The sequence below is a fragment of the Tamandua tetradactyla genome, chromosome 12 (assembly GCF_023851605.1).
Source record: "Tamandua tetradactyla isolate mTamTet1 chromosome 12, mTamTet1.pri, whole genome shotgun sequence".
Classification (NCBI taxonomy): Eukaryota; Metazoa; Chordata; class Mammalia; order Pilosa; family Myrmecophagidae; genus Tamandua; species Tamandua tetradactyla.
Window position 1 is genome coordinate 90,059,343 of NC_135338.1, and position 25,052 is coordinate 90,084,394.

The following is a 25,052-nucleotide window of genomic DNA, read 5'->3' on the forward strand; positions in this document are numbered from 1 at the left end:
GGGAACCCGAGGAAATGCAAGCTTCAGAGCCTCAGCCCAGGACACACGATGGGATATAATGCCTCCAACCAGGAGGGCGTGGTAGGAACACGTCACAGGTAAACTGGTAATGACAGAGCATGGTAAACGCTGGGAAGGAAGGTGGGGATCTGAGATACAATAGGTTCAGCTCATCAGGGATTAAATCAAAACCAAATCTGCAGGAAAAAAACCCTTATTATATGGGTTGAGTACCCCACATGAAATCCTTCTAGTACCAAGAAGAACGAGGTCGTAAAGGCACTCTGACCTGCCCTGCCATTATTCTGCCACATTTGGCGGTGAGAAGAAAAGACCAAGAACCCTGGCAACATTCATTTTCTAAAATCAAGTATCCTTGCTTTTTTGCTCCACCCACTGCTCCGTAGGACATAAAATGACAGAGCATTTAGTCATTGGGAAGAAGAGTTTAGAGAGAGTCTGCAGGTTGGGGGCGCTTGGCCTTCTGTGGACATTTGTCTTCAGGAGTGGGTGGCCCCAGCTGTTGCCTGATGACCATCCCAGGGGAGCAGATTTGGGGTCTGCTCTGTACAATGCAGGGGTGAAGCAACTGGGCGATAGAGATGGACTCCATAGGCTGGAATTCCTTTGTCATTATGTTCTGCTTAGATGTGCATCCAGAGGAAAGTCACTGCCTTCATTCACCTATACCACAAAGATGAAATTTAAATCCTACATGCAAGGTAGCATATGTAAACGGTGTAAATGATTTTACCTATACACAGGAGATGAAATGAAATGAAATCATGTAGAAAGCACAGTGTCCATTGCAGAAAAAGTATTCAGCCAAGGGTAACTATTTTTTTGATTGTTGCTGTTATTATAATTCTTAGTTTGGATATCTGAGGCAAGTTATTTAAATGCTCTATATCTCATTATTATTCCAATTTTCAGACAAGTTTAACAACAACTCCATAGGGCTCTAGTTAAAACAGGAAAGTTAAGATTTAAAGGATGATTATGGTTGCTGAATCATTATATAGATATCCCTTTTTGCTTTCAGGTATATTGGAGTAGACAGACGAAAAGACCTGAAATCTTTGAACTGTAATCCAGCTGCCTTGATCTCTGATTAATGGTTGTATAGCCATTATCTTGTACGCTTGTGATTGTAAAAACCTTGTGACCAACCTTCACTTACACCCTTTTTATTCAGTTTTTTTTTTTTTACTTTAGAGTCCTGAGATCACTAAAGACAGCCCTTAATGTCTATTAATGAAGGGTCCTGGGTCAGTCTAGAACTAACCTACCCCAAGTCCAAAGTTATCTTGATAACCAAGATTGTATCTAATCAAAAGGGACCCCCCCATACACACACACACACAAATACAGTAGCTTAGACTTTGACCTACAAGTCACCTATACCTCATTATAAAACTAAAAATCATGCCCATCACCATATTAAGATCACCATTTTTTTTAACATACGTTCTGTGACTTAGCATATAATCCATCTGTGCATATTCAATAATTAAATCACCTCTAATGACAACCTGGGGCTGTTGTGCTCATTATCCTAAAACCTGGCCATCTTCCTCTCTTTGAAACCCCAGTGTCTCAGGAATTGGTCATTGAGTGCATTAGGCAGAAGGTCCACCACCATTGAATGGTAACATTATGAAGATCAAATGAGTTAATATATATAAAGCTTAGAATCATGCTTGCCAAACTGCAAATGTTAAATATATAGCTAGCTGTTTTGAAATTATTATTACTGCAAATATTTCAAATTGGACCATTCTGTCTTTGTTTAAAATATTTTACAACTTTCTTGCTGCTTTGAAAATATTTTCTAAGCATAAACTTATGTTTCATACTAGCAAGGCACAAGTTCACTATTCAATTAACATCTCATGGCTTGACTTGCAAATATAATAAAAGGGATGGTTCCTACATGTAGAAATAGATTTAGTCAATTAGCATTTCACAGAGGTGAGCAAAGCAATCTATGCAGTCATGGGAAGAGTCTTTTAAGAAAAGGAAAAATGTCAAACCAATAAACATATCATGAGTGTTCAAAATATGACAGGCTCTAGAAGAGATTCATTTAGGATAGATATAGAAGCTTTGAGGGAATTAATTATATATGGGAAATAAAACAAAAATGAATCATCTAAGCCAAAGACTTTATAAAAATTCAATTCTAACTTGCAGCAACCCACAATGTTTTTGACAAAAGAAGCACCATTTGACCAGAAGCAGCACCATTCTGATCAAGGAAATTATAATTGAAATTTTGAGTTAGAGAGAGAAATAGAAAAATTTTAAATAACTGAAGAGTCTGTTGTGATGAAAGTATAACCATATATGGATAGCATAAAAATGGAAAAGGTAGCCTAGTAAAAATAACGAGCCCAAGGTTTGGGAGTAACACACATTCCTGCGATGTCTGAATACAAAAGCCCAATGCATAGGCAGGAGACGCAAAGGAGAAGCAGCACTATGACTCCCCTGGAAGCAACAAGACTCAAGGTGCTTCCACTGAATATTGTACAGACTTTAACAGAGTCAAGTGGAGCTCTATGTGTCCAAATATAGGTAATAAGAATGAGCAAGAAAGAGATTAAAGACACACAAACGTACACATAGACTACAAGCTTATTATTTCTGGACTTTCAACATTTCTCAGAGGGGTCCCTGCACCTCCTAAAACAGACTCACCCAAGGACTATGTTTATTGTGCACCCTAAAAAGAAGACTCTAAGTCCCAGAGACAGAGAGGCTCGCATTCCCCTTTGGGGAGATCTGCCTCTTTCGGGGCATAATTGCGTGTTGGCAATTAACCACTTTTGAAGTGGAGATGTCTTGAAACTTTGTATAACCAAAACCAAAAAAATCTCTAAGAAAACGGGAAAAGGTTTGGTATGAACAAAGTTGTATCTTTGAAGAATGTGATCTATCTGCAAAAACATTTCTATTCCCCATACAAACTGTCTTATGCCGATAAAACTCCTCTCTTATCTGGGGGTGAGGAGGAGGTTGGTAAGTTAGAGCCCGTTAATGGAACATTATAACATACTCAAAAGAAATACCAGGTAGAAGGCAAGGATGTACTTAAGATAACTTGACACTGGACCTGATGGTTTCATCATTTTTGTTTTGATCAGAAATGCTTTTAATCAGTATATACCTTTTTACATTTTAATTTTAAAATCACTCTATAGCATATTGATTTTTTTCCTTGGTGTACAATTATATGAATTTGACAAATGCACAGATTTATTTAATCACTACCACAGTGGAAACAGCAGAGCTCCATCACCCAAAGAAGTTCCTGGAGCTATCTCGTTAGAGCCATTTCTCCCTCCCCAATTCTTCCCTCTGGCAACCACTGATCTTTACTCTGGCACTTTAGCTGTATCTTTCTGAAAATTCCTGTAAATGAAATTATAAACAGTACTTAACCTTTAGAGACTGGCTTCTTTCACTCAGCATTATGCCTTTGCTATTCATTATAGTTATTGTATGTATCAGGGTTTCATTCTTTTTTATTGCTGAGTAATATCCCATTGTACGGATGTATCAGAGTTTATCCCTTCACCGCTTTAAATATTTGGCTTGTTTCCTGTTTGGGGCTACTATAAATAAAGCGGTAATGAATATTTGTGCACGGGTTTTTCTGTAAACCTAAGTTTTCGTTTCTCTTGGATAAATGCCTAGGAATATGTCTGCTGAGTTATATGGTACATGGATGTTTAACTTCATAAGAAACTGCTGATTTGTTTTCCAGAGTTTTTGTTTTTGTGTTTTCATCAGCCTATTCTGGTTTTCAACATATATATCCAGTACATGAACTTTAGATTTATATCTAAGTATATCAATTTTGTTAGAGCTAGTTTTTTTTTAAATTTTGGTTTCCAACTGTGCATTGCTCAAATACAGAAATACAATTGAAGTTGGCATATTAAGCTTGTGTCCTGTGAACTTTGTAAACTTGTTGTTTTTAAGAGCTTTTATTAGAGTCCTTGGATGTTTACATAGTGTTCTAGTTTGCTAGCTGCCGGAATGCAACACACCAGAGAGGATTGGCTTTCAATAAAAGGGGATTTATTTAGTTAACATATAGTTCTTCAGAGGAAAGGCAGCTAACTTTCAATGGAGGTTCTTTCTTACGTGGGAAGGCACAGGATGATCTCTGCTGGTCTTCTCTCCAGGCCTCTGGGTTCCAACAACTTTCCCTAGGGTGATTCCTTTCTGTATCTCCAAAAGCCTGGACTGAGCTGTGAGTGCTGAGATGAGGTATGCTGAGCTGTGTGGGCTGTGCTACATTGAGCTCTCTCATTTAAGCACCAGCCGATTAAATCAAATGTCATTCACTGCAGCAGGCATGCCTCCTCTCTGACTGCAGATGTAATCAGCAATAGATGAGGTTCACATGCCATTGGCTCATGTCCATAGCAACAGATTTAGGCACTGTCACCCAGCCAAGTTGACACCTGAACTTAACTACCACACATAGACTAACAAATTTTCTGAGAATAGGGACATTTTACTTCTTCTTTTCCTATCACTATGACTTCTATTTCTTTTTCTTGTCTTATTGGACTTCCCAAAATTTCAAGTGTGATGTTGAATAGGATAAGTGAGGTTAAACATCCTTGTCTCTTTTTTGTTCTTAAAGGATAAGTAATCTTTCACCATTGACTATGATGTTAGAGGTTTATCAATTTTACTATTTGGCTTAATTGATTTATATTTTTTTATTATTTTCACTGCTGTACATTTCTGCTCTTATCTTTGTTTCCTTCTTTCTGCTTGATTTGGGCTTATTCTGCCCTTACTTTTTAAATTTTATTTTATTTTCACTCTCTTTGGTACCTAAATCAAGATGTAACAAATTAGAGCCACATGTCAAATCCAGAGTGCAACCTCTGTGCTGGTCTGAAAGTATTATGTAGTCCAGAAAAGCCATGTTTTAATCCTGATCCAATCTTGTGGGAAAGACCTTTTCTTTTAATTCTGATTCAATATTGTATGCAGAAGCTTTTGATTAGATTATCTCCATGTAGCTGTGACTCCGCCCATCCCAGGTGGGTCTTGATTAGTTTAGTGGAGTTCTTTACAGGAGGAAACATTTTGGAGAGAGCAAGAGAGCAGACGAAACCTACAGAAATGACAGAAATGACAAAAAGCCTTAGAATCGACAGAAACTTCAGAGCAGAGCTGACACAGATGTGAACATGGAGAGAACAGAGACATGAACATTTGGAGATATTTGGAGTCTGGCAGATGTTGTCATGAGATGTTAAGCAAGCCAGAACCTGGAGAGAGCCAAGGGAAGCCAAGAGATGAAGGCCAGCCCTGGAGAAGCAAAGTGAGGAACCCCAACAGGAACAAAGGCTGAAAGCAATGGAGCCCAGGAACAAGGGGCCAGCAGATGCCAGCCACATGACTATCCAGCTGACAGAGGTGTTCCTGATCCATTGGTTTTACTTGAGTAAAGGTAACCTCTTTGTCCGTGCCTTAATTTGGACACTTTCACTTCCTTAGAATTATAAACTTGTAACTCATTAAATTCCTCTTTTTAAAAGCTGTTCCAGTTCTGGTATATTGCATTCTGACAGCTTTTGCAAACTAGAACACACCTGTTTTAGTACATAAAATTTTATTGGACTGTACCCATACTCAACTGTTTACAAATCGGCTAAGGTTGCTTTCACACTGCAGTGTCAAAGTTACAACAGATATCATATGGCCCACACAACTTTAAAGATTTACTTCCCAGTTCACTGCAGAGAAATTTTGCCAGCCACTAGGTTAGACAATTGATTTAACCCCATTCTTTTAAAAAGTAAACTTTAAGGCTACATGTAAGCTGCATTCTACACATTTTGATATATTGTACTTTCATTTTTACTCAGTTCAAGATATTTTCTAATTTATCTTGGAACTTCCTCCTTGAGCCATAGATTATGTTGAAATATACTATATTTTTACTTTCACTAATTTATTTATTTATTCAGAAGCATATTAATTTCCACATATTTGAGGATTTCCCAGATACATATTTATTGATTTCCAGTTTAATTCTATTACCCTCAGAAAACATACTCTATATGATTTTTTTTTTTTAGTTTATTATGGTTTGATTTTTGACCCAGGTTATGATCTGTTTTGGTGAACACTCCATGTGCACTAGAAAAGAATGTGTACACTGCTATTGTTGGGTAGAACATTCTATAATCTATAAATATCCATTAGATCTAGTTGGTTAGTGGCTCAGTTCTCCTATACCTTAGCTGGTTTTCTGTTTATTTTTATTACTGAGAGAATAATGTTGAAATCTCCAACTATAAGGATTTGTCTATTTCTCTTTTCAGTTATGTCAGTTTTTACTTTTGTATTTTGGAGCTCTGTTGGTAGGTGCATACACATTTGGAATTATGACTTCTTGATGAACGGACCTTTTGATTAATTTATAATGTCTATCTTTATCCCTGATAAATTTATTCTTGACAATTTTTTTTTATTTTGGCTTTTGATTTGTGTCTGCATGGCATATTTTTTCCAATCTTCTACTTTTAATCTATTTATTTATTTCTATTATAGAAATATCATTTCTATTTAATGTGTGATTCTTCTAGAAAGTATACAGATTTAGGTCATGCTTTGTAGTCCAGTTTGACAGTCTTTATCTTTTAGTTGGTTTGTTTAGAGCATTTATAGTTAATGCAGTGAGTCAAATGTTTGAATTTAGATCTGTCATTTTATTATTTGTTTTGTTTGTTCCCACTGTTTTTCATTCCTCTGCTTCCCCTTTTCTGCATTTTTGGGGAGTTGCTTGAATATTTTTAAATTTTTTTCTATTTTAATGTATAAATTGTCATTTTGACTGTATCTCTTGGTATAGGATATTTTAATTTTCTGTTTGTTGCTCTTTTTGTCCCAAAGTTTTATTGTAGGCTTTCTTGCTGGATACAAAATAAAGGCATATGACAGTATTTCAGTTTTTATATATTTTTAGTGGTTGCTCTAGACACTATAGCATGTAAAGTTAACTTTTCACACCCTATATAGGATCAATATTTTGGCTCAAAAAAACCTTCCATTGCAACAGAGAAACCTTACCACCTGCATTAATTTTCTATTGCTGCCATAACACATTACCACAAACTTCATGACTTAACCAGGAAACTTCATTATCTTACAGTTCTGGAGGTCAGAAGTCCAGGACAGGTCTTAACAGCCTAACATCAAGTTGGCAGAGCTATGTTCTTCCTTCCAGGAGCTACAGGGGAAAATCTGTGTCTTGCTTATTCCCTTCATTGGCAGAATTCAATTCTGTGCAGTTGTAGGGCTGAGTTTCCCATTTTTGTGCTGACTATCAGCTGAGGGATGTTTCCAGCTTCTAGAGGCTGCCCACATTCCTTGACTTCCATCTTCAAAGCAACAGCAAGTTGAGTCCTTCCCACATTGCATCTCTCTGACCCATACTCTGTCTTGCTCTTCCACATTTAAGAACCCATGTAATTTAATTGCATCCCCCCAGGATAACAGAGGACAATCTTCTTATCTCAAAGTTGGTAAATTTAATCACATCTGCAAAGTCCATTTTGCCATCCAATGTAATATAGTGACAGGTTCTGGAGATTAGGACGTGAGCATCTGTGACAGGGACATTATCTGCCTACTACACCATCATGTAGGTCCCCTCATTCCTCCTCCTTCTGTACTGATGTCAGTTTCGTTTTCAAAGGCTATGTGGGGCTTTTGGATCTGTCTGGGCATACACCACCTAATGGTAAGTCTGGAATCTGGGTGGAGATCGACCCATAACTCAATTCTCAAAGTTGTGGGTATGCTAATAAGGATCAGAGCCACAAAACTCCTGTGAATCCAATATACGCACTGCTCTGTGGGGTTCATTTCCCAAGCTTCTCCTTTTCAGGGGACTCTTCTGATACTTTCCAGATCCCTAGAGCTCCCCTTTCCAGTGCTCCAGTCAGAAACAACCCACTTTCACAATTCCACCAGAACAGCAGGAAATAGAGATAAAAAGCAATGGATTGGCTCTACCCATTGTAACCATAGGACTACAAATTGAAATATTATCCATGTGCTGTAAAGTACCAGCCCTAGAAGCAAAATCTCATCACAAGACAAGGTTTGAGCTACCCTAGCAGGTAAGCTTGAGCTTTCAGTTTTTGGGCAAAAATAAGCATTCTGCCTCTCCAAACCACTAAAGAGCAGACAGTATCTTTATAGGAAGCAGCCACAATCCAAGGAGCCTAATGGAAGTTTCATTTATTATGGTTTTAAACCAGACACCCTTCTCAGCTGGCTACAACCAACTGGCCAAACAGACAAAGAACAAGGAACCTTTAAAAAGCACTCCCAAAGTTTCTGCTGGAACCTGTACCATAACCACAGGTTATGTGGTTATGGATAGGAATTGCAAAGAAGGGAAAAATATTCTGAAAATAAGAACAGCATAATTTTTTAAAACATACTAGAGTCATTCAGTAGCACTGACTCAACCATGTTTCTCAAAGTTCCCCTTTATTATAAATGTGATGAAAAGTGTTTGCTTTCACAATCTAATATCAATTCAAATGACAAAGCAGGAAGCAAGTAATACTCAGAATATGTCATTAATGGAACAAAGAAAACCTTTCCAGCTAACTATTAAGATAGGGTTTTTTTTTTCCTCAATAGTAGAAAGAACACTTCTACTCACATTCTGTTAAAATGGAATAAAAGGAATATCTAAATTCAATTTAATAAAACTGGTAATCTGATATAGTGTAACTGCATCACTGGAAAAGATAAAGCAAACAAAATTTTACAGAAGGAGTAATCACTATCCTTTTAGAACTGAGATAAGAATCTATATACCTGAGTATATTTAATTCTACTTCTAGCAGCAACAAAGCCTCCCCTTTATCTTTAATAGATGTCTCCCTACATTAGTTCCATAGAATGAACAATTTCTGTTTTTAAATTAATTTCACTTTCTTCTTTTAAGCCATAGCTTCCCAATCTTTCAGCCACATTTCATTAAGTTTGTAATCCAATTTGGCTGGGGGGGGGCTCATTCCATATACTACACATAGTATTTAAAAACATATATGTTACACAAACCCCTCCAAAATTAAGTCAGCCAAAAGGAGTAGATGCATCTTTCAATCTCACAATACTTACCATTCTTAGAAATAAACATAATGCATTAATAAAGGAATAGTAACTAATGGTGCTTAGTTACCATAGTTAATGTAATACCCTTCCCCATTATTATAATAATATATAATATCACATATTATATGATGTAATTATAAAGGCTCATAAAAATCTCATCTACATAAAAAGTCCCCAGAGTTGCTTAGCTGTCTTTCTCAATAATTTTAATGTATGTTTTTTTTAAAAAATATTTGCATTGGCAAATCTTCACACACATTCAGTCTATACATGGTGTACAATCAATGGCTCACAATATCACCACAGAGTTGTGTATTTAGGCCATGATCATTTTCACAACATCTGCATCACTCCAGAAAAAAAAAAAACAAGAAAAAACTCATACATCTCATACCCCTTATCCCTCCCTCTTATTGACCACTAGCATTTCAATCTACCCAATTTATTTTACCTTTTTCTCCCACTCTTTATTTTTTATCCATATTTTTTTACTCATCTGTCCATACCCTGGATTAAAGGAGCATCAGACACAAGGCTTTTACAATCACATAGTCATACTGTAAAAGTTATATCATTACACAATCATCTTCAAGAATCAAAGCTACTGGAACACAGCTCAACAGTTTCAGGTACTTCCCTCCAGCCACTCTACTACACCATAAACTAAAAAAGGGATATCTATGTAATGCATAAGAATAACTTCCAGGATAACCTCTCAACTGTTTGAAATCTCTCAGTCACTGAAACTTTATTTTGTCTCATTTCTCTCTTCCCTCTTTTGGTCAGGAAGGCTTTCTCAATCCCTTGATGCTGGGTCCTGGCTTATTCTGGGATTTCTGTCCCAAGTTGCCAGGGAGATTTACCTCCTGGGAGTCATGTCCCATGTAGCAGGGGAGGGCAGTGAGTTCAGCTGCCAAGTTGGCTTAGAGAGAGAGGCTACATCTGAACAACAAAAGAGGTTGTCTGGGGGTGACTCTTAGGCATAATTATAAGTAGACTTAGCCTATCCTTCACAGGAATAAGTTTCATAGGAGCAAACCCCAAGACTGAGGGCTCAGCCTATTGATTTTGTTGTCCCCACTGCTTGTGAGAATATCAGAAACTCTCCAAATGGGGAAGTTGACTATTTTCTCCTTTCTCCCCCTGCAAGGGGAATTTGCAAATACTTCTTTATTCACTGCCCAAATTACTCAGGGATGTATCAGGCCATTACACTAACCTATACAAACCAAGAAGTTCTCATGTCCTATTCAAGATTCCATGTAATTATGATGTTCAACTAAACTGACCATACATGTTGATTTAGGTAATGTATTACCCAAAACATAAATTTTGCACCAACTAAACAGCTCCCCTTTTGGTCTCCTACAGAAGTTGAAGTTTTAAAATATGGACCATTACCATCCTTTACCCTGTATTCTGATCAACCTTAGTCCTATCCAGCTTCACTCATAGCTCTAGTCAAAGTCGGATTCCTTTTTCAACTTTGTAAACAGTTCCTGGATGGGGGAATGCTGACTTTCATAGCTTCAGAGCTCTAACTCTGAATCTCAGGTGTCACATTAATACCCAAAATTTCTTGGAATGAGCAAGTTATATATAAACAACTCAGTATCTCAGAATTTAGAAATAAGTGTTACAGCTCCTGAATATATGTGACTGCTATAAGAGCTTACAATCTAGGACCCTTTACAATAGGCCCCAAACTGATAACTCATGCTTCCAACTTCAATTCACTGAGTTTTTAGGTAATAGCTAATCCATATGAGCGAAACATAATATTTGTGTTTTTGTTTTTGATATTTCGTTCAACATATAGTATTTAAGGTTCTTTACCTAGTTGCATTCCTCACAACTTCATTCCTTCGTGAGTCCATTCAGTAGTCCATTGCATATATATATATACCACAGTTCCCCCTTCCTTCTCTCAGTTGTACTCTAAGATCCCCTACATGCAAGAACACTGCTGCAATAAACACCAGTATGCAAATGTCCATTCGTGTCCCCACACTCAGTTCCTCCAGGTATATATTGAGTAACAGGATTGCAGGATCATATGGCAACCCCACCCCTAGCTTCCTGAGGAATCACCACACTGCCCTCCAAGGGGCTGCACCTCTCAGTTTCCCTAACAACAGTGAACAGGTACATCTGTTTCTCTGCATTTTCTCTAGCACTTGTTTCTTGCTATTCATTTTTAAACAGTTTTATTCACACAACATACAATCCAAACTAAGTAAACAGACATGCCTTCACCACTCTAATCTATATGAAATCATTTCCTTTTCTTCCATAAAAAAATCCATACCCCTCCCCCATGCCCCCTGCCTATTGACATTTAGTTTTGGCATAATGCCTTTGTTACATTCACTGAAAGCATATTACAGGGTTACGGTTGACTATAGACCCTAGCTTGCATTGATTGTACTTTTTCCTGTATACCATCCATTTTTAATACCTTGCAATGTTGACATTTATTTGTTCTCCCTCATGCAGAAATATTTTAATATTTGCTCATTTAATCACAATCATTGTCCACTGGTGTCATACGTCTAATGCACATCTTACACTTGGAGAGGATTCGGGAAAAGGAGAGGAAGTTCGCAGGATTTATGATGTATTCAGATACTTATATTTCCATTCTAACTCTATTTTCTAGGAGATAGCCATAGTTATTCTTTTATGCCAAAATAACTAGAATAAGTTCAACCAAAGATTAGATAAATAGGATCTAACTAAGATACTGAACCCTGATTGTGTTAGTAAGCTGCTGTATTCCACATACCAGAAATGGAACGGCTTTTATAAGTTTACAGTTCTAAGCTCATGAAAATGTCCAAACTAAGGCACCCAAGGAAAGATACCTTAATTCAAGAAAGGCCGATGGGTCAGGAGCACCTCTGTCAGCTGGGAAGTCACCTCTGTCAGCTGGGAAGGGATCTGCTAGACCCTTGCTCCTGGGCTCTGCTGCTTTCAGCCTCTGTTCCTGTGGGGTTCCTCACTTTCCTTCTTCAGGGCTGGCTTCCATCTCTTGGCCTCCCTTGGCTCTCTCCAGGTTCTGGCTTGCTTAACATCTCATGGCAGCATCTGCTGGGATCCAGGCATCACCAAACATTTGTGTCTCGGTTCTCCAAGTATCGGCATCTGTGTCAGCTCTGCTCTGAACTTTTGGTTGGCTCTGTTGTTTCTGTCATTTCTGACTCTCTCTCCGAAATGTTTCCCTTTTTAAAGACTCTAGAAATCTAATCAAGACCTACCTTGAATGGGTGGAATCACATTTCCATCTAATCAAAAGATTATATCCACAATTGGACACGTCACAGCTGTGTGGAGATAATCTAATCGAAAGTTCCCAACCTACAGTATTGAATCAGGATTAAAAGAAACAGTTCTCTGACAAGATCAGATGTGGATTAAAATACATTTTTTCTAGGGTACATAATACTTTCAAACTGGCACACTGATCAATTCAACAATCTATTTTATGTACATGCATACATACATACACAGACATGCATACAAATATATATATACATTTAGTGATCAGAAAAGAGTCAATATAGTAGTCCTGAAACTACTATTCTTTGAACGTTCTGTTTATAAGGTAGGCCTTTGGCTGGCATCTGGGAATTTGGATTTCCATACTGTTTCCACTACTTAACTGGTAAGTCTGGCTCACCCTGTCCAAACTGTACTGCGAACAACATGGTTATGTTGAACACCTGATTTCCTTCTAAGAGTGTATAATTCTGGAATATGCTACAAAGATGTCTACATAATGAGCCTCAGAGATGAGTCACTGCTGAGATTCCCTGGTAGACATTGTGCATGTGTTGTCACAACTAATTTCTGGGGGAATTAAGCAGGCCCTTTGTGACCCCACTGAGAGAGAACTCTCAAAGGTTTGCACCTGTTTTTTGCTTTGTTTTGTTTTCGTACACTTCCCTCCTACACCTTTTCCCTCTACTGATTTTGACTTGTATCCCTTTTGCTATAATAAACCATAGCCATGAGTAGGATGCTGTGTTGGTCTCATCATTCCTCTTAAAAAAATCACCAAAACTGGGGGTGGTCTTAGGGACACTTGACATAGACCTATTGGTCAGAATTCCAAAACTTGAGCAGAAAGGGAAATAATGAACAGATTTGGAAGGAAGTGAAATATTCTAAATTACTATCATTCGTACTTCACCAAGAATAACTGGAAGAAATTAAACAATATTAAAAAATAAGAAAAAGAAATTTAAAAAACTCATTATAGCACCAACATTTGCAAAATATAAGCAAAAAAGCTGATCAGATCTACTCAAACAGCAAGAACCTGGTGGTTGTGTTGGACACTTTGTAAGACGTCTGAATGTTACCAGGAGATATAGGAGCCAGGTAGGGCTTTATCTTCCCCAACACTTTAAAAAAAAAAAATACCATCCCAGTTTTTAAAAAAACAATTAAAAGGACTCTTTATTCTAAATATGGATAGTATCATAATTCATCAAAATAACTTTTAATAACTGCTTCTTAAATATTATCTTATAAATGACATTTTCTGAAGTCAAAAGTAACATGGCTTCGAAAAGACTTTTTAAATGATCTATTTAGGACATATTAAACCAATGATGATAATAAGTAAAAAATATAATTTGACTCCTATGAAGTCTTCTAAGAAAGGAAATCATGACAACTTTTCTACTAAATGCCATTCCATCATTAAAAGGGATGAAAAAGAAGCATAAAGGAATAAGAACAGAAATGTCAATCTCCTGCATTTTGTTCTTTGCACAAAATCAAGTCTTTAAAGGTGAAGTTCTTGAACAAGAAAAGCAAGAAATTCCTTAATGGCAGCTCAGAAACAGCACAGGGATCTTGGTGAAATGTACTTCATCATCTCCTGATGGTAACACGGTTCTTCAATCCCTAATGCATTTGCTGTCTCGCCCCGCTAATCTTCACAAGCATCTCCATAGGACAAGACAACGCTCATCCTCTCAAAGATGGTTCCATCTAAATAGGAAATCAGTTCAGGGCTTTCCTTGTACCCTCAACATTCTTTGTAAAGAGCCACATTTTACAGAGGAGACAAAGTCCAGTGAATCGCACCTTTCTAGTTTGAGGTCTCCACCTTAACCTTCCAAATGCCACTGCTGTGAGGAGGAGTTATTACACATTGCCATAGCAACATAGCCTTTCTGATTCAGCGGATCAACAACTTTCAGGCTCTGTCCAACTATACCTAGTAAAGCCGATTATTCTCCCCAAAGCTTCACTGTTGAATCCTCCTGACCCATGGCACTTCATGAGTCATGGTAGGTCTGATGAGCGAGTCTCTGACATGTTCAGGCAAAGGAGATTATTTAAAATCAATTCATCCACTTCATTATAAACTTCATTATAAACCCAAATAGTGATTTAGGTCACTATAGTCACACACCTTAAGCACTACAAGGCCTCTTTTTTGATATGTATGACAAGACATTTGTTGGTCTGGAGGGGATGGAGCCTTTCATGTTGAAGGACTTTGGGGCATTTGAGCTCTCTATTAATACAAACAGTTACTGTGGTTTGGCATTGGGCTCAGATCACTGCATCTTATGTTCCTCCAACCTTACATGTGTTAGCCTCAAAGAGTTGTGCATCACGGTGTCCTGGCCTTCAGGAGGTCCGCATGTTTTCCATTTCTGGAAAATGTGTCCTACTTTAGAGCAAGGGATGATGAAGAGCTTACCTCCACAAATCCAGATCTGAAATGATATTTCCAAATTTTCTCCTCAGAAAGCCATGCCAATGTCATACTATCCAAGTCCCTGAAACAGTGTCCATTCATGGCAAACAATCTTTCAGCCGTTTTAGGTGACATTATGGGTGCAGTAGCTCCTTCTGGTCCTTCTAACTCAGAAATAGGAACAAGATCCCATTTAAAGTGTAGTACCCAGTTGAACTCTCTTCACACAAGAGGAAATGAGCTGTATGTGAGCATATCAGCACTGATGATGTCAATCACTGGGCAGACCACGGTTTTACTGTCTTCCTGGATTGCAGCCAGCAAGGGCTGTAGCTACATTTCATTCACTTCACAGTGGCTTTCTAGGAATACAAGAATTCATCTAGTCGTGTGTCCTGCTCCAATCATTCTCTCTCATGCTTCATATTTCTTATTACTTTCATTTTTCCAGGGAGATGTTTTTGCATACATTCCTCTAGTTCTCCTTTCAAATCATCAAAATCACTGTCATTGTAATTTCACGAAGAAGTCCAAACTACAACACTGTGCAACTGCATTCCTTGTATCTGACACATCTCTATGGTAGCCCAAGCAGTTACAAATAAGCATTTTAAGGTGTGTTTCTGATAGCCCAAGTCTCTCAACTCGTGATCATGTTCAATAAAAATCATACCTTTCAGCAGTTTCCAGCTATTTTCTCAGAAGCATATTTGGTATTCCAAACTAGATGCCTGCAGCCCAGGATCACGGTTTTCCAGGACTCAGACTGCAGCACCTTCTCTCTCACCACCAGTCAAGCCCAAGTTTGTACCATACCATTTTTATCAAACAATCTCAGTCTAGATTTCTAGCAATAATGGAAGTCTTGACTGACAATCTATAATTTGGGGAACTCATCTTTACCCCATGAAAAAAGGCAAATGGGTAAAAGAGGAGACACTGATTATCAGATGTTCCTCATTTCCGGCAAATCTTATAATATTTTTGAAGGCATTTTAAGAGTATGAATCTTAGTGATCACAAATGCAAGTTTCTTCAGTATCCTTATTTCACTTTGTGTCTAGATAAATCAAGTCCATTTAAAAAGCTAAGAAATAACTCACAACCGCCTTAAGCATCACAGACAATCCCTCCCGCTTTATGTTTCTTATTTTATTACCCAGACTCCTTATTAGGACCCAAGGAGATCATATCCATTAAAGGTCTTTGCAAACAATAAACAAACACCAAAAAAGTAGGCTTCAACACTATCTCACCTGCCTTAATCAAGGTCTTATCAAATCTTTCCTATTTTTTCTTGTTCTAAGTAGTTTTAAAAGGTGTTTATATCACCCTGATATTCTTCATACACCCCTGTACAAAACCTACTCATTCTCAGAATTTGTTATGTATCCACACACCTACTTCCACTGATGCTGCAACTTTCTTCAGTTACTTCTTTAAAATTCTGATACATTTTAGCCACAAAAGTATACCACAAGTATATACAGATGGTGATTACACACCTTACCAAGTAAAAACTTAAATACAATTATGCTTCTTGCATCTACCTCTCTGATGACTTTCCCAGGATCCTCTGCCAGAAATATCCACTATTCTAGAATTGTTATTTATTGTATCCAAGAGTTGTGTTATATATTTGAGGATATATAAACATAGTACTATTTTGCGTGATTTTAAACTATTTATAATCAACCTCATATAAATGGTATATGACTGGCTTTTTTTCCCAGTTAACACTGCCTTTAGGAACTTTATTCACCATGATAAATGTAGCTCTGTTAAAGTCATTTAACAGTTGTAATTTATCAATTAATTTTCCTAAGGATGGACACTTACGATGCTTATGATACTTTAATACTACAAACAGAGCTTTAAACTTTAATAATACAAACAGAGCTTTAAAGATGATTCGTCTACTTGCCTCCTGATGCACACGTCAATTTCTCCTTGATATTTTTAAACAGGGATGGACTGCATCATTAAAGGTTATTAGAAATATAAGGAGAACATTTGGTTGTTTCAATGGCCTTGGGGATAAGGCAAAATCAGATGAGGAGGTGGGAATCAGGGATGCTAAAAGAAAATTTACAAGAAATTTGTCCTGCCTAAATTCTGACGAGGACCCCATTGAGAAACTGCATATCTAGGAGTAGAATTATTGGTTCAAGGGTCTCCTACTTTATTGGCTAGTATTGCCAAAATGTTCTCCCAAGCAGCTATATTATATGATTTACTTTGCATTCTCATGATACACAAAAACCTCAGTGGGTTTTTTCATCTGCGTGTTGGCTTCTAATATGTCCATTTTCTCCTGTGGGAAATGTATTTAGTTTTTTTTTGTACACACACACATACATACACATATGAACATTCCCCATTCTTCTACTGGGTTGTTTTTTTTTTTCTCTCTTATTTATTTGAAATAGTACTTTATAAATTCTGATAATAATGCTTTCTTAGTCATTTGAATTGCAAACCTCTTCATCCAGTAAATAGCTTTTTTTTAACTTTGCATGGTTTCATAATTCACAGATGCCCTTAGTTGAATTCTGTGTGGGGCACGTGTCTGTGGAATATGGTTTAAAAGTCCGCAAGGTCATAAATATCTCTTCATAAACTTTATTGTAAAGGCTTTACCATTTTCCTTTTCCCAATAACCATTGAATCTACTGTGAATTGATTTTTTGTTTATAGTTTGAGGTAGGGATCAGATTTTGTATTATATACCTGTGAATAATCATATTTTGAAGCATCTTTTATTAAGTAGACATTCTCCTTACACTCCTACTGACCCGCAATGCTATCTCTTATATAAAGTTTAATATATGAGGTCTATATCTGGTTTATTTATACCTGTGCCAAGACTCCACAGTAATTAATTGCTATAAGTTTATACTAAGTCTTTATATCTAGTTGAGTAAGCCCACCTCCTCCCCATTATTGTAGCATGTTAAAATAGTTTCTCTTCTCTTTAATAATCCACGTAAATTTTAGAATCTATTTGTCTAATACCTCCAACCCCCAAATAAAAGTAGCGGGCATTCTCATTGACAATCACTTCACAAATTAATCTGAAAGACAGTGGGCAGCTTATGATATTGTCATTTCCCTAGCCATGAATAGGGAAATCCCCTTCTTCCTTTAAGCAGTCCTCAACTTTTAAAACAAATTTTCATAGTAGTCACCATGTTCACCTTTTGATTCCAAGGTAACTCCTGATTTTGTTGTTATTGATATTTTCACTTTATTTTTATTGCATGATGCTACCCTATAAGAAAACAATGACGTTGATATATAGATTCAATTCTATCTTGCTGAACATATTAATCTCTAAAAATTTGTTCGTAAATTATAAATTGTCTCCGGTTTCAGTGCAGGCCAGCAAATTATTTTCAAATGATGATTCTTGTTTCTTCTTTTCCAAGACATCCTTCCCCCCCTACCGCTTCCTGCAACGGCAGGACATCCCCCAGCATGTACAATGGTAGTTATGAGGGTGGGCTTATGTGTAAAATGGCTTCAGACCTTTCAGGTTAAGGAATGTTAACTTTTCTTAGTTTACCAAGAGTTCTTAATATGAACAAATGCTGAATATTTAGTGCAAAAAAATTATTTCTGCATCTATTCATGTGATCATATTTTGTGTTCCTTTCATTGGTTAATGAAGTGAATGATGTTAATTGATTTTCTAATGTTTAACTATCTTTTTATATTCTGGCATAAAACCAAATTGATCTTTTATTTGTATCATATTTTTTAAATATCATTGCTGAATTCAGAGTGCAAACACTGTGTTTAAAAATTTCCCATGTGTTTTTGCATGTATTGACCCATAATTTTCCCCTCTTGTTCTCTTTTTAGTTTGAAAGACAAGATTATATTACCTTCAGTAAAGAAAGATACAGTATGAGTGGACTTTCTTAAACATTAGTAGAACTCAGCTATAAAGCTATCTGAGCATGATGTTTTTTGAGAAAACAGTTTTTAAGTATTGATTCAATATCTTCATTGTTACAGGTTTATTCAGATTTTCTGTATCGTGTGTTCATTTGATAAGCTGTATATTTTCTATAAAAGAGTACATTTTTGTCTAGTGTTTCAAATATTGGGGCATAAGATTTTGTAGCATTAATGTTTAAAATTCTGTCCTATTTATGATGTGCCTCTGTTAATATTTTTAATATTGTTTATTTCATCATAGAATAAAGAGTATTATAAAGAGAAAAGTTGTTTCTTTGAAAATACTTATAAAACAAAAAGAAAAATTGCTGGCCTGTTAAACATTATCATTCATTCCAATCTCTCTATTTAATGATTTTTTCCCAATTTCATTAATACTTGCTTTTATCTTTATTGCAAATTAATCTAAATTTTTTTTGTAAATATGAATGGCCCTAATTAGCTGAGATATGCTGAATAAGAAGAGTAAAGTAAGAACAGAATTTTTACAGTACCAAGATTTTCCATAAATTACAATTAAAAAACTGATTTCTTTGGTGCAAGAATCCACAAACAGACTGATGGAACAGGAAAAGATGAGTCAACAATGGCGAAAAGATAGATATATGGGAAATAATAATATCTGGGAAAAACAATCTTTTCAAAAAAATTATCTCAATCATCTTCTGAAATTTCCAGTGTAAACATTTATTCATATTTTTTAGATATGCTTATTACTGTCTTATAGAAACATGACTTACTTTTGCATACTTAGTTTCTTTCCAATGACCCTGCTGAACTCAATTACTTATTCTAACAATATATTTAGCAAATACTTCCTAGCTTTTGTATGTGTACAACCTTGCCACTTGTGAATAATGACATTTTTATTTCTTTTATCCTAATCATTATGATATTTTTCCCCATTGCTAGCATCTAGAGCATAATGTTTAACAGAAGTGGTGACAAAGGGCATTCTTGCGTTGTAGCCATAATGAAAGGGAAAGTACGATGTTTACTGTAGGTTTTTAAAAATTAACACCATTATCAGGTTAAGAAATTCTTTTCTCTACTTCATTTAATAAGAGTTTCTATTTCAAATGTTGTTAACTGTATCACTTACTTCTTCTGCAACCTTCAAGGTGATTCTGTGCTTTTCTCCTTTTTCATTAATGTGAGGGATTACACTGTTTTGCATGTATTTACTGACCTTGATGACTTGAATAAACCCCACTAGAACACGACGCATTTCCCATTTATTTATCATTACATTGTTTTTATTTATGATGTACTGAGAATTTTTATACATATGTTGAAGAGAGAGTGGTTATAATTTTCCTTTCTTATACTGTCTTCTCAGGTTTGGGTAGAAATGTAATAGTTTGTAAATATTTCCCCTTTTATCATATTGTGAAAAATTGGTATTATTTCTTCACTTAATATTTGAAAGAATTACTTTGTGTGTGAGAGAGAGAGAATCACACACATACACAGAGACACAAACAAGGAGAGAAGGAGATGGAGAGAGGGGGAAGGAAGGAAAGGTTATGTGAGTGTGAAGTGTGAAGATTTTTCGAAACTTATTCAATGCATTTAATATATACCAAACCATTCAGAGTTTCTGTTTCTTCTCTGGTCAGTTATGGTAAGTTGTTTTGTTTTTGTTTTTGTTTTTTAGAAATTTGTCTATTCTGGGCAGGCCACGGTGGCTCAGCAGGCAAGAATGCTCGCCTGCCATGCCAGAGGACCCGGGTTCGATTCCCAGTGCCTGCCCATGTCAAAAAAAAAAAAAGAAAAGAAATTTGTCCATTTCATCCAAATTGTTAAGTGTATTGGATTAAAGTTAATAACAGTCTCTTATGTTATTAATTTCCATATGATCTGCAATCAAAATGTCACTTTTCATTTCTCATATTGGTAATGTGTTTCATTTCTTGTTTTCCTGGTCAATCTTGCAAAGGGTTTATCACATTTCTTAATCTTGTCTAAAGCTAATTTTTACTTTATTGATTTCTCTTCTCATTGTTATCATTTATTTGTCTCTGTCCACCACACTTGGGTTTGAATTATTATCCTTTTTCTTTTAGATACTGATTGACAGACTGCATTCTTTTCTTGCACGTGCATTTAGTGCTACAAATATAGTTCCAAGCACTGTTCTAGTTGCTTCCACAAGTTTCGATATGCTGTATTTCCATTACTATCTAGTTAAAAATTTTTCCTAGTTTCTGTTTTGAGTTCCTCTGGGTTTTTTTTTAAGAATAGTACTTAATTTCCAAAACATATGGGGATTTCTAGTTACCTTTATGTTATTGATTTTTAGCTTAATTTTAGAGAAGTAAGTCAGAAAGTAGATCTGTATGTTTTCAGTCCTCCAAAATTTGAGGCTTTCTTTATGTCCCAACAGATGGTTAATTCTGCCATTTTAGGGTTCCATTATCTGTCAGTGAGTTTAAGTTGGTTAATTGTGTGCTTAGGTCTAGGGTTTCTTCTAATTCTTTGGGCTTCTTGTTCCAGCAGTAAAGAAAAGAGGCTAGCTGTTGAGAAACGGTAACAGTTCAAAACTGATAGGACTCAATAAAGGAGAAGGGAGATAAGAGATGTTAGGTCTGAGTCCAGCACAGTTAGCAAGTACTAGTGCCCTTCACTTCTGAGAAGTCTAGAGTTTAAAGGGGAAATCCTGAGCTCCGTACTGGTTTTGTTATGTTTGAGAAGTTCAGCTCATGAAGCCAAGCTGGCAGCTGAACCCATGAGTGCGGTGATAAGAGAACTTAGGCCTAGAGACAGACTTTAGGAAGACTTCCATTTAGATGACAACTGAACAACGGTAATGGGTAAGATTGCAGGGAAGTGTACAAGGTGAAAAGATGGAATAAACTTTAAGGAACTCCAGCATGTAATGGCCTACTAGAGAAGATAAGCTTGCAAATGAGATAAAAAATTAAAAAAAAAAAAAAAGACAAGGAGAGAAAGAAAGAGAAAAAAAAAATGGTGGCATCACCATATGACAAATATAACCCAAAATAGAGAAGCCAAAGGAAGGGAGTTTTACACAGGAAGTGGTCAACAGCACTAAGAGCTGCGTGCAGACCAGATCAGATCAGCCCTGAAAGTATCCAATCAATGAAATGGAGATTACCGGTCATCTTGATGTAAGTTATCTTTGTGGCACGATGGGGAGGAAAATCTAACTGGAGCAGGTGCAGAAGGGTGGGAGAAAGGAGGAAATGCAGGTTAACAGATTCTGAAAAAATTGGCTAATGGAGAAGAAGGATGTAGGACAAGTTCAGGAGATTTGACCTCAGTTAAAGGTAGATGGAAGTACTTTTTAAGCCAAAGGTACCTGTTTCTCTGCCTAAAGTACTCAGTCAATAACTACTGCTTGGTTAAAGGGCTCCTGCTACTTTGCAATGTGCACGCGTGTAAACACAACTCCAACACGCACACACACCATGCGCATACACGGCTCCTTGTCATGATATTCATTATCTACCATGAAGCTAAGAGGGCAAATTTTGAAAATCAAGCACTGCCCACTAACTAATCGCTACATTTGACAATATACATCAAGTGTAAGAGACGATAATTCACTTCTTCAAATAACTGAATTTAATGGCTTTATATTAAAACACACAGGCAGAAATCTTAATTAGGTCCCACTTCAGAAAATAACTGTCACACTTCAAAAGTCCTGGCTAACATTATTATCACATTTGAAGATGTACTTTTCTTAGGAAATACTTGTGGAAACACAAAACATGAAGTATCTTTAGAAATTCATTGGTGGAAGAAGAGTATGAGGAAACATAATGATTTACAGTATCCAATTATATTCCAGCTGGTAAACCATCTACACCAGAAGCTATTTCAGGATATTAAATCCGACTGAAAAGCTAGCCTACAGACATACAATAAGCTAGTGCAAGGGAACCCTTATACAAATGTCCCTAAGCCCCTTTCACTGTTAAACAGAGCATGTTTAACAAATTGTGAATAATTGAAAGCCACAAATTAACACAACATTTTTAGAGCATGCAACAAAATATTTCAGAGATAGGATTGCACCTATTAAAAACAAGAAGGAAATTTTAAATGCAAATACCTATCTTCTAAAAAAGGATCTCACTCAGTTAATCTCTCTCCTGCTTCCAAAACATCAAACCAGTGGTTTCTTTTATTACTCAAATAACCTTTCAAAGCATTTCTCCAGCCCATGCCTATACCAACAGAAGCAGCTAACATCTGTTGTCTCTTCAAAGAACAATCATGCCTCCTCAGAACAGACAGGAAAACTCAATCATTCTAACCTGCTTTGAATAATTTTATTGATAACCTCTAGAGAGTTTCAACTGGTTTTAAAACACATACATAAAATGGCAGCTTATGCTCTTAAGTCAGCCTCACATAACAATAAAAGTTTCATGCTATTTTCAATTTAAAGTAACGAACGATTCAAAGAGTTGGATGACTAGAGAGCAAAGAAATCTAATTTTGGGATGACCTGGTGGTGTTTGCTAGTTCTTACAACATTTCCCAAAATTGTTCATGGTCAAAAGATAGTAAATCCATCATCTGCATCAGAAACTATGTAACTAGAAGAAAGTATAACTTGATTTTACACTCTGTGCTGGTTTTATGGGATTATTGTATATCCCATAAAAGCCACATTCTTTAATTCTGATTTAATATGGTTGGGTAGGATCTTTTTTTGATTAAATTGTTTCCATGGCTATGTGGTCCACCCAATTGTGGGTGAGACTTTTTGATTATTCCATGGAGATGTGTCTCCACCTACTCAAGGTGGGGTCGTTTACTGGAGCACTTTAAGAGGGAAACATTTTGGAAAAAGCTTCAAAGCCAACAGACAAAGAGAGAGATCTTTGGAGATGCAAAAAGAAAATGTTCCCAAGGAAGCCATTTTGCACCAGAAGCCAAAGGACCAGCAGACATTAGCATGTATCTTCCCACACAAAGAAACACCATCGGTCCCTTCTTGAATCAAGGTATCTTTTTTTGGATGCCTTGGTTTGGACATTTTTATGGCCTCAGAACTGTAAGCTTGTCACTTAATAAATACCCTGTATAAAAGCCAATGTATTTCTCATATATTGCATTTATGGTAACATTAACAAGCCAATGCACACTCACACTCACTCTGAGTCACATACACAAACTACATCTGTACCTATCCAAGCACTACCATTCACAATTCCTTCTTTACTTTGCTATTTTTTAATAATAATTTTATTTATTTAATAATATTTGTTCACGTTTGTGTTAGTCTGCAAAGCTGCTAGAATGCAATGTGCCAGAAATGGAATGGCTTTTAAAAAGGGAATTTACTAAGTTGCTAGTTCACGTTTTAAGACCATGAAAATGTCCAAACTAAGGATTCTCTAGGGGTATTCTTCTTCTTTATCTCCAAAGATCTCTTGCTGTGTGAGCTCTCTCAGCTCTGTTGGCTCTAAAGCTTTTTCCAAAATGGTTCCCTCTTAAAGGGCTCCAGTAAGCAACCCCACAATGAATAGGCAGAGATACATCTCCCTGGAAACCATCTAATGAAAAGTTACCATCCGCAATTGGGCAGGTCACCTCTCCATGGAAACAATAAAAGAGATCCCACCAGCAATACTGAATGAGAATTAAAGGACGTGGCTTTTCTGGGGTACATATTAGCCTCATACTGGCACAGCATCAGAAAAGCTCCCTCCGAGAAGGTGAGCAGACAGTGGAAGGAAGTGAGGGAAGGAGCCATGTGGAAATATAAGTAGGAGAACTGCCTTCCACAACAGAAATGACAAGTAAAGAAAGTCCAGATGGGGCAGCCCACTTGAAGAGCTCAAAAAACAACAAGGAGGCCAGTGTGGTTGGAGCAGAGCCAGGGATAGGTAACTGGGAGGAGATGAGTTCACAGAACAGAATGAGATTAAGATCAATTAGAATCTAGTAGCTTTTATTTGGGATATATGTCCCTTGCTACAAACTCTGAAACAATGACTTGATTATTAAATTGTTAAATCAAGTCATTGGTTCAGAATTGGAACATAACTGTCTAGACAGGAGAATAACTATCTCAGGCAGAGAGTTAAACCCTGAGAGTCCTTGGAGTAATAAAACAATTGCTGGTGGTTGACTTGGGAATGTAACAGGCTCTATGGAAATTCCCAATATGTGAGATTTTTCTCAGGACCTTCAGAATATTAAAACACATTTGAAG

At 36.6% G+C, this 25,052-nt stretch overlaps 1 protein-coding gene and 1 pseudogene across 6 annotated transcripts in view; both read right to left on the minus strand.

Annotated features, from left to right (window-relative positions):
* The window catches only part of MCTP2 (multiple C2 and transmembrane domain containing 2), a 254,637-nt gene that overhangs the window by 191,795 nt on the left and 37,790 nt on the right, over nucleotides 1-25,052 (minus strand). The gene's annotated exons all lie outside the window — the stretch shown is intronic.
* LOC143651655 (polypeptide N-acetylgalactosaminyltransferase 11 pseudogene) lies at nucleotides 13,852-17,684 on the minus strand (annotated as a pseudogene).